Source organism: Lactuca sativa, chromosome 5 (assembly GCF_002870075.4).
Source record: "Lactuca sativa cultivar Salinas chromosome 5, Lsat_Salinas_v11, whole genome shotgun sequence".
NCBI lineage: Eukaryota > Viridiplantae > Streptophyta > Magnoliopsida > Asterales > Asteraceae > Lactuca > Lactuca sativa.
Window position 1 is genome coordinate 340,183,259 of NC_056627.2, and position 11,048 is coordinate 340,194,306.

The following is an 11,048-nucleotide window of genomic DNA, read 5'->3' on the forward strand; positions in this document are numbered from 1 at the left end:
AATCATCCATTCGCACTACTACCTTCACTTCCGTGAACCAACACTTCCCCCCCCCTCTGGGGTTACATACCTTTCTCTTCCCTTACCTAGGGAAATCCACTTGACAACCTTGCCACTACTCCATGTATCGCACATGCTCTGGATCTGCTCGCAAGGACTCTCGGGTCCATGCGTTACCTCTCCTCAGCAAATGAGGGTCCGACACCACCTCCTATACAACAGCTCAAAGGGCGGCATACCAATGCACTAATGATGGCTGTTGATATAGGACAACTCAACCAGGGATAATTACGTGCCGCAGCTTCCTCCGAAATCTAATACACATGCCCGAAGCATGACTTCGAGCGTCTGAATCGCTCACTCGCTCTGGAGTGTCCTCAGACAACCTCATGATAAGCTCTAGCTCATTTCTCATATCCCTCTTCGAGACTGAGCACCAGGTTAGCTTTTGACTCCACCGCTGAGCCTCCAAAGGTCACCCATAACATGATCCAAACATCTCACTAACCTTTTCCCCGTGACCACTCTCCTTGCCCAGTGACACGCAAGTCACGAAATCCTCTTTTCCTCATGCGAGAAGAATACGATCCAATCGAGGATCGTCTCAGCTCTGATCTCCGGTTTCTGCTGCGCATATCCCTTGCGCATCTCACCGCATCTCCCGACAGAGACGGAGACCCCCGTCTCGCCCCCGATTCAACATCCAGGCTCCAAAGACTCAATACTAGGGCTACTCAAACCCAAAACTCTTCCATATCATAAACTGCTCGGAAAACATTCCAACATCACATTCTCTTGCCATCTAGTGAGTACTGCGACTCCACGCAGTATCACAACACCCTCTGAATAGTGAGTACTACGGCTCCCCGCAGTATCACACACCCTCTGACTAGTGAGTACTGCGACTCCCCGCAGTATCACAACACCCTCTGACTAGTGAGTACTACGGCTCCTCGCAGTATCACAACACCCTCTGACTAGTGAGTACTACGGCTCCCCGCAGTATCACACACCCTCTGACTAGTGAGTACTACGGCTCCCCGCAATATCACAACACCCTCTGACTAGTGAGTACTGCGACTCCCCGCAGTATCACAACACCCTCTGACTAGTGAGTACTACGGCTCCCCGCAGTATCACAACACCCTCTGACTCCACTAGCTCGTGCTCCGCAGTCTATCATCAGTGGCTACCCATACTCGACTCGAATATCCATCACAGCCTCTGGAGGCAATCAACATAACAAATGCCCACCCTTGCGAAAATCCACTCTCTCAAATAATCTCCCTGGATGCCCATACTCGAAGGGCTCCCACTAGATCCATAGATACTTGATATACCACAAGTCGATTCAATTCAAGATTCACGAGTAACTCCGAAATACAGATATCATACCCGGATATCTCAGAATACCCCAACAGAACATCACAAGATCCTGCCACAACCACTGATCTCCTGCCCCAAGCATCATATAGACACAATAATACATTTCCTCTGAACCCCAAAATTAGATCTGCATTTTCCAAATTGCAATCTCGGTGTATCCAATTTCTCAATTGAAATACAAGAAAACGCTAACGCTACTAAATACACTGATAATTCTCCGAACCCATTTCCACCGCTCAAAATCCAAACAAGGATACACATACCGACCCAGGAGTTGGCTGCCTAATCATTCTCTATCTACTTGCAACAACACCAAACACCTGCCGTGGAGACATTCATCCTTCTCATCAAGTACTTCCCGCATTAACTCACTCTGACCCCTTTCCTCGATCACTGACATCTCTGGTCTCATGATTTCTTACAGCATATCTCTATACTCCACTTATAACTACTCTTGACACATCTCTGCTTTCTTACATACTGTACCCGGTTCTCCCCCACTTAGGGTTCGAACCATCACCAATTAGCACACAACCAACCCACAACTCTTTTTCACCAGCGAAATCGCACCTGCCCCAGGAAAGTGCTACACAACGCCCGATAATTCCCCCTTAAGGAAATCAATCAACCCCCTATACTCTGAACCTCTGATGAACTCCTCAAGAACTTCTCATCACGACTGCATCTAGTCGTTCCAAATCTCATACCAATCTAGCACTAAGAATCTCAACTGCTCAATAACATCCCTGGCTCATAGACTGAACCGCAAAATCATCGTACCTCTCACCTCAACTCATCAACCAACGCTCCAACACCGGAATTGTCCCAAGGACAGGGACCCACTCCCAACATAGATGAAAACTCTCTGCACTGCAAAACTCGACTGAACTCCCCACTGATACCACTACAACACATCCTACTATTCTCAAATAGGTGTGGTGTGGTCCTCGACTACCTCAGTCCCAACTGACTGTCTGCTCATGATAAGTCACTGCCTCGCGGCACACATGCTACCTGATACTCTGGGAGAAATCATCACCGATAACGACCTGCAGGGTTTACCCCCAAACCCAAAACTAAAACATCAGGCCTCTCGTGTCTTGCACACGAACATAAATAGCACCACCCACATAGAAGGTGACCTCTCCTCTATCGACTGATTCTCAACTCAGACCGAAATTCTCCTCTCCCTCTAACTCCTTACCAAAATACTCTGATAGGCACTCGACTTCCCTCTCGAGGGACGCCTCTCCAAACTCAATCATGGCCTACAGGCCTAAAACCCATAGCGTCCAATCTCTACTTCATCAATCATGACCGGATAACAAGATAATCACAAGCATCATTCACTACGAACCATGGTACTCATCCCATGACATCCCTTCTCAATATGCTCCGGTGTATGGTACTCGAACCATAGCATCACTCCTCAATCTGCTCCGATGTATGGTACTCAACCATAACATCACTCCTCAATCTGCTCCGATGTATGGTACTCGAACCATAACATCACTCCTCAATACGCTCATTAGAATCTTCAGAATACTCCCTGTATCAAGTATGGGTCCTCTGCTTTCAATAGTACGGGCCCATACTACCTGCCACATCTACCCATACTTTCTACACGGACTATCCCGGAGCTCCTAAGTAGCTGCTCGACCTTCTAGTTCACCAATTCCGTCGCGCGCTCGCTCCCTAGCGAAATTCTCTACCCTGCCAGTGCACTCATCTGGCTAAGGTTACTCCCTAGGCTCTTCCCAGATTCCCACACTTCTCTGCCATCAGCTGCTGAAGAGCTCCTAATGATGCCAGCCATCTACCTCCTGAATATCGTCATATTCGCTTGGTAGCTGACTCCCATCATCAAGAGTTCCACAAAGCACGAAGCAAGCAGCATTCGAGCATCGAAGAATATATATGACTCACTCTGGGTGATAACTCCGCTTGCTCTGCTCCTCCTCGGAAGTACCACCGAACTCTGCAACTCTTCCCCTCGCGGGCTCTAACTAATCTTTCTCCAAGTACCACAGTACTCATCTTGGTATCTCCCCTAGATTACTCCTCTACTCAAATCCCTTAAAGGATTCCAATCAAATATCCTCACTCATCACATACTCAAAAGCACATCGCATATCACAGAAATTCCTAGGCTAAGGCATCACAAATCAGGCCACTCTAGTCCTAATATATGGAATACCTAGCCTGTCTCTAGCATGCAATAATATCTCATAAAGTGCATCATAAATATCTCATAACACAAAAGTAAGGGTATTTTCGGAAATCACCGTTCGGGCTCTGGCTGATTGTACACACTGCTCTTTCTCGTTTTCTCTTTGAACTCTTATTCGCTTTAGAAAATTATTTCTTTGAAAACCTCTCACTTCTTCCTCAGTTTGAGTCCAGAATTACCCGAAGGCGCATCCGAATCCCTCAAACCAAGGCTCTGATACCAACTTGTAACACCGTAAATTTCAAGACAAAATTTACGTTTAAAATAATCATTTTATTCTTAGAACACTTGTTTAAAATCTCATTCATAATTGAATTACAAAACATAGCTTCATTTTCACTTGCATAGAAAACCAGGATCCTCCAAAATATGACTTTTTCTCTGGTGTGTACAATCCAGCCGGTGCCGTCCCGTGATACTGAAAGAAACCTGAAAACAACATAACACAAAACACTGTAAGCACGAAGCTTAGTGAGTTCCCCAAAATACCACACACATAACACATATAAGCCACTCGAGGCCATAACTCTATGGGTCGGTGCACCCAAACTCTGTGAACCCTCAGGTTCTAACTCTGTGAACCTTCCGGTTCCAACTCTAGGAACCCTTCGGTTCCAACTCTGCAAACATGCACAGCATAAATCACATAGAAATAATGCAGTACAACACATAGCATACACATAATATACACACACTAACACATAGCTCTGATTACCTACTCAAGGTAAAGTATAGTGAGAAGACTCACCTGGCAAGCAGAAAGCAGATATCTCCATACTTGAATCTCGAACTCGCCACCGCCTAACACGTAAGGCAAAACTCTCATGACTACAACTCTCAAGACTAGAATCAATCCTCTCAATGCACCCTCTTAAGGGTAAAAGAATATTTTACCCCTCTCTTGGCCCAAAGTCCACATCGCTGACCAAACCCTAAAAGTCAACGGTCAACCCTTGGCTGACCCTACTCGCCGAGTCAACCCTATGACTCGCCGAGTTCCTATAATCAGAACATCACTCAATCCGCGACCTAACTCGCCGAGTCACTCCGAGACTCGCCGAGTCCAACAACTCTGAGTCCACTCGCACACAACTCACCGAGTCATCCCTTGACTCACCGATTCTCGACTCAACCAGGGAATATTGGGACTCTTCGACAAGACTCGCCGAGTCCAAGAACAGACTCGCCGAGTCTAAGACTATCATCAACCTACTCGCCGAGTTATTCATACAACTTGCCGAGTTCCAGGCCATCTTCATCCAACTCGCCGAGTTGTTCTTCCAACTCGCCGAGTCCCAGCTTATCTTCAAGCAACTCGTCGAGTCCACTCATGTGACTCGCCGAGTACCACCAGTCTGAATCCAATCAGAAGCATTCCAGGCCATGCAAATGATCCAAAACATAGGTCTAGTCTCATACAACTCATCCATCACGTAAAGTGGCAAACTTTACGTGAATCCAAAGAGATCTAGGCCTTATTCACTTATAACTAAGGTTTGGGACATGCAAGCTTCACTAAACAGTCCAACACAGGGACTTTCATGCTCTCTGATTCTTCTCCATTTCAGATCTGAGGTAGCAACCTCAGATCTAACCTCTAGACTTCCAATTTCATCCATAGACAAGATCCCACAAACCCCAAAATGAAGAAACAACATACAATCAGTCCAAGAACGAGATATTACCTCCAATGGACGCCCCAACTGCAATGAAATTCGAATCCAAGCAAAGCCCCTTGCCCCAAGCCTTCAATCTCACAAGATTCCTTCAACAAACTCCTCCAATGCTCCAAATACGCTCCAATCTTCTTCAATCACACTTTCTAGGGTTTCTGGACTTCAAGAGGGAATAAAGAGGCTGGGGGAAGGATATAATGTTCTTTAAATAGGGCTCAACCCCGAGAATTAGGGCTTTCTCCACTCAGTGCCTACTCGCCGAGTCCATCTCATCGACTCGCCGAGTCGGCTGCTTAACACGCGACCAAGCCGCGACTCTACTCGCCGAGTCCATCCATGGACTCGCCGAGTCGCTCTTTCCCAAATAACACTTTTAGCCCTTCAACTCTACTCTTGCTATTCCGGGATGTTACAATTCTCCCCCACTTATATTAGGCTTCGCCCTCGAAGCCTACAGCAACTCAACTCCAAGGATATTCCCACAACGCTCCACCGGGCCTTAACCGGCCCAGGTCTCTCAAGGCATAAATATCGAAACTCGAACATACTTTCCCCTCCTTCATGGTGTCCTGATCACCATCTCGAACCGGACATCGACTGTACCCCTGATCATCATTCTCAATAACCGAGAATTACCCAAGATGCAACTCTGTTCTAAATCTCAACGATCACTCGACCCATAAGGGTTAGGAGACCATGAACCACCGGATCCCCGATCCAAAGCCCACTTTATCCATTCCGGAACGACTGAGAGACCCATTCTCACTCTCAGAGCAACTCTCACGAGTTCTCCTCTTGCAATCACATACACATGCTGAACTAGCCCCAACACCCACAGGTTGGAAGTCCCGATACACTGATGATATCCTCAAACATTCCCCCCAGGATGAACCACTGATACATACCCAATACCCTGATCAGAATCACACTGAGAGTCCATGATTCTCTCCCTGGATCCCTTCCGAGACTCCTGGCTCTACACCCGCGGAATCCCTTCCGCGTCCTCAGCAGACATCTCATCATGATGTCATTCCATACCACTGTAACAGACACAGCGTTCAACCCTCATACACTAAATCATCCATTCGCACTACTACCTTCACTTCCGTGAACCAACACTTCCCCCCCCTCTGGGGTTACATACCTTTCTCTTCCCTTACCTAGGGAAATCCACTTGACAACCTTGCCACTACTCCATGTATCGCACATGCTCTGGATCTGCTCGCAAGGACTCTCGGGTCCATGCGTTACCTCTCCTCAGCAAATGAGGGTCCGACACCACCTCCTATACAACAGCTCAAAGGGCGGCATACCAATGCACTAATGATGGCTGTTGATATAGGACAACTCAACCAGGGATAATTACGTGCCGCAGCTTCCTCCGAAATCTAATACACATGCCCGAAGCATGACTTCGAGCGTCTGAATCGCTCACTCGCTCTGGAGTGTCCTCAGACAACCTCATGATAAGCTCTAGCTCATTTCTCATATCCCTCTTCGAGACTGAGCACCAGGTTAGCTTTTGACTCCACCGCTGAGCCTCCAAAGGTCACCCATAACATGATCCAAACATCTCACTAACCTTTTCCCCGTGACCACTCTCCTTGCCCAGTGACACGCAAGTCACGAAATCCTCTTTTCCTCATGCGAGAAGAATACGATCCAATCGAGGATCGTCTCAGCTCTGATCTCCGGTTTCTGCTGCGCATATCCCTTGCGCATCTCACCGCATCTCCCGACAGAGACGGAGACCCCCGTCTCGCCCCCGATTCAACATCCAGGCTCCAAAGACTCAATACTAGGGCTACTCAAACCCAAAACTCTTCCATATCATAAACTGCTCGGAAAACATTCCAACATCACATTCTCTTGCCATCTAGTGAGTACTGCGACTCCACGCAGTATCACAACACCCTCTGAATAGTGAGTACTACGGCTCCCCGCAGTATCACACACCCTCTGACTAGTGAGTACTGCGACTCCCCGCAGTATCACAACACCCTCTGACTAGTGAGTACTACGGCTCCTCGCAGTATCACAACACCCTCTGACTAGTGAGTACTACGGCTCCCCGCAGTATCACACACCCTCTGACTAGTGAGTACTACGGCTCCCCGCAATATCACAACACCCTCTGACTAGTGAGTACTGCGACTCCCCGCAGTATCACAACACCCTCTGACTAGTGAGTACTACGGCTCCCCGCAGTATCACAACACCCTCTGACTCCACTAGCTCGTGCTCCGCAGTCTATCATCAGTGGCTACCCATACTCGACTCGAATATCCATCACAGCCTCTGGAGGCAATCAACATAACAAATGCCCACCCTTGCGAAAATCCACTCTCTCAAATAATCTCCCTGGATGCCCATACTCGAAGGGCTCCCACTAGATCCATAGATACTTGATATACCACAAGTCGATTCAATTCAAGATTCACGAGTAACTCCGAAATACAGATATCATACCCGGATATCTCAGAATACCCCAACAGAACATCACAAGATCCTGCCACAACCACTGATCTCCTGCCCCAAGCATCATATAGACACAATAATACATTTCCTCTGAACCCCAAAATTAGATCTGCATTTTCCAAATTGCAATCTCGGTGTATCCAATTTCTCAATTGAAATACAAGAAAACGCTAACGCTACTAAATACACTGATAATTCTCCGAACCCATTTCCACCGCTCAAAATCCAAACAAGGATACACATACCGACCCAGGAGTTGGCTGCCTAATCATTCTCTATCTACTTGCAACAACACCAAACACCTGCCGTGGAGACATTCATCCTTCTCATCAAGTACTTCCCGCATTAACTCACTCTGACCCCTTTCCTCGATCACTGACATCTCTGGTCTCATGATTTCTTACAACATATCTCTATACTCCACTTATAACTACTCTTGACACATCTCTGCTTTCTTACATACTGTACCCGGTTCTCCCCCACTTAGGGTTCGAACCATCACCAATTAGCACACAACCAACCCACAACTCTTTTTCACCAGCGAAATCGCACCTGCCCCAGGAAAGTGCTACACAACGCCCGATAATTCCCCCTTAAGGAAATCAATCAACCCCCTATACTCTGAACCTCTGATGAACTCCTCAAGAACTTCTCATCACGACTGCATCTAGTCGTTCCAAATCTCATACCAATCTAGCACTAAGAATCTCAACTGCTCAATAACATCCCTGGCTCATAGACTGAACCGCAAAATCATCGTACCTCTCACCTCAACTCATCAACCAACGCTCCAACACCGGAATTGTCCCAAGGACAGGGACCCACTCCCAACATAGATGAAAACTCTCTGCACTGCAAAACTCGACTGAACTCCCCACTGATACCACTACAACACATCCTACTATTCTCAAATAGGTGTGGTGTGGTCCTCGACTACCTCAGTCCCAACTGACTGTCTGCTCATGATAAGTCACTGCCTCGCGGCACACATGCTACCTGATACTCTGGGAGAAATCATCACCGATAACGACCTGCAGGGTTTACCCCCAAACCCAAAACTAAAACATCAGGCCTCTCGTGTCTTGCACACGAACATAAATAGCACCACCCACATAGAAGGTGACCTCTCCTCTATCGACTGATTCTCAACTCAGACCGAAATTCTCCTCTCCCTCTAACTCCTTACCAAAATACTCTGATAGGCACTCGACTTCCCTCTCGAGGGACGCCTCTCCAAACTCAATCATGGCCTACAGGCCTAAAACCCATAGCGTCCAATCTCTACTTCATCAATCATGACCGGATAACAAGATAATCACAAGCATCATTCACTACGAACCATGGTACTCATCCCATGACATCCCTTCTCAATATGCTCCGGTGTATGGTACTCGAACCATAGCATCACTCCTCAATCTGCTCCGATGTATGGTACTCAACCATAACATCACTCCTCAATCTGCTCCGATGTATGGTACTCGAACCATAACATCACTCCTCAATACGCTCATTAGAATCTTCAGAATACTCCCTGTATCAAGTATGGGTCCTCTGCTTTCAATAGTACGGGCCCATACTACCTGCCACATCTACCCATACTTTCTACACGGACTATCCCGGAGCTCCTAAGTAGCTGCTCGACCTTCTAGTTCACCAATTCCGTCGCGCGCTCGCTCCCTAGCGAAATTCTCTACCCTGCCAGTGCACTCATCTGGCTAAGGTTACTCCCTAGGCTCTTCCCAGATTCCCACACTTCTCTGCCATCAGCTGCTGAAGAGCTCCTAATGATGCCAGCCATCTACCTCCTGAATATCGTCATATTCGCTTGGTAGCTGACTCCCATCATCAAGAGTTCCACAAAGCACGAAGCAAGCAGCATTCGAGCATCGAAGAATATATATGACTCACTCTGGGTGATAACTCCGCTTGCTCTGCTCCTCCTCGGAAGTACCACCGAACTCTGCAACTCTTCCCCTCGCGGGCTCTAACTAATCTTTCTCCAAGTACCACAGTACTCATCTTGGTATCTCCCCTAGATTACTCCTCTACTCAAATCCCTTAAAGGATTCCAATCAAATATCCTCACTCATCACATACTCAAAAGCACATCGCATATCACAGAAATTCCTAGGCTAAGGCATCACAAATCAGGCCACTCTAGTCCTAATATATGGAATACCTAGCCTGTCTCTAGCATGCAATAATATCTCATAAAGTGCATCATAAATATCTCATAACACAAAAGTAAGGGTATTTTCGGAAATCACCGTTCGGGCTCTGGCTGATTGTACACACTGCTCTTTCTCGTTTTCTCTTTGAACTCTTATTCGCTTTAGAAAATTATTTCTTTGAAAACCTCTCACTTCTTCCTCAGTTTGAGTCCAGAATTACCCGAAGGCGCATCCGAATCCCTCAAACCAAGGCTCTGATACCAACTTGTAACACCGTAAATTTCAAGACAAAATTTACGTTTAAAATAATCATTTTATTCTTAGAACACTTGTTTAAAATCTCATTCATAATTGAATTACAAAACATAGCTTCATTTTCACTTGCATAGAAAACCAGGATCCTCCAAAATATGACTTTTTCTCTGGTGTGTACAATCCAGCCGGTGCCGTCCCGTGATACTGAAAGAAACCTGAAAACAACATAACACAAAACACTGTAAGCACGAAGCTTAGTGAGTTCCCCAAAATACCACACACATAACACATATAAGCCACTCGAGGCCATAACTCTATGGGTCGGTGCACCCAAACTCTGTGAACCCTCAGGTTCTAACTCTGTGAACCTTCCGGTTCCAACTCTAGGAACCCTTCGGTTCCAACTCTGCAAACATGCACAGCATAAATCACATAGAAATAATGCAGTACAACACATAGCATACACATAATATACACACACTAACACATAGCTCTGATTACCTACTCAAGGTAAAGTATAGTGAGAAGACTCACCTGGCAAGCAGAAAGCAGATATCTCCATACTTGAATCTCGAACTCGCCACCGCCTAACACGTAAGGCAAAACTCTCATGACTACAACTCTCAAGACTAGAATCAATCCTCTCAATGCACCCTCTTAAGGGTAAAAGAATATTTTACCCCTCTCTTGGCCCAAAGTCCACATCGCTGACCAAACCCTAAAAGTCAACGGTCAACCCTTGGCTGACCCTACTCGCCGAGTCAACCCTATGACTCGCCGAGTTCCTATAATCAGAACATCACTCAATCCGCGACCTAACTCGCCGAGTCACTCCGAGACTCGCCGAGTCCA